The sequence below is a fragment of the Penaeus monodon genome, chromosome 27 (assembly GCF_015228065.2).
Source record: "Penaeus monodon isolate SGIC_2016 chromosome 27, NSTDA_Pmon_1, whole genome shotgun sequence".
NCBI classification, from domain to species: domain Eukaryota; kingdom Metazoa; phylum Arthropoda; class Malacostraca; order Decapoda; family Penaeidae; genus Penaeus; species Penaeus monodon.
The window spans coordinates 9,129,038-9,129,521 of record NC_051412.1 but is presented as its reverse complement, the minus strand read 5'-3'; the positions used below and the strand labels follow the sequence as shown (position 1 = coordinate 9,129,521).

The window sequence follows — 484 nt, the reverse complement described above, 5'->3', positions numbered from 1 at the left end:
TTCCAGGACGTGTTCCAATCCAAAAATTATTTTCAAAGATGTAATTTAAATAAAATGTACACCCAGTTTGTAAGAGGTATACAATAAAAGGTGAAAATGGAGGACAACCAGCTTTACGTAGAGTTCTCATAACCATTCTTCATACTCTTTATTTTTATTTTCAGCATCTCCTGTTATATAACTCTCTTCAGTCTTCAAGCACTAAACGATGAAACAGATGGTACAAACTAAAGCCAACAGTTGAATATATGGCAAGCCTAATATTATTTTACAGTTACGTTCTGAAAAGATTTATATGTACATATTAATAGATTCTGTAACATCTGAAATCCTCTAACATGGGCCACATAAGTGTGTGGAGAAAACAAACTAATCAAGATCTCTCTGGTACCTAGTGTTTACCCAATGTCAATTTCCATGACTTTTCAGGATTTCTTTGTTGAAAATTAATCTACCAAAGTTTTTCAGATCTGGAAAATCAAAA

The 484-nt window shown here is 32.2% G+C and overlaps 1 protein-coding gene across 1 annotated transcript in view; it reads right to left on the bottom strand.

The window, feature by feature from the left end:
- Positions 1-484, bottom strand: part of LOC119590563 (phosphatidylserine synthase 1-like) — a gene marked incomplete at its 3' end in the record, with an annotated part of 127,161 nt that overhangs the window by 78,168 nt on the left and 48,509 nt on the right.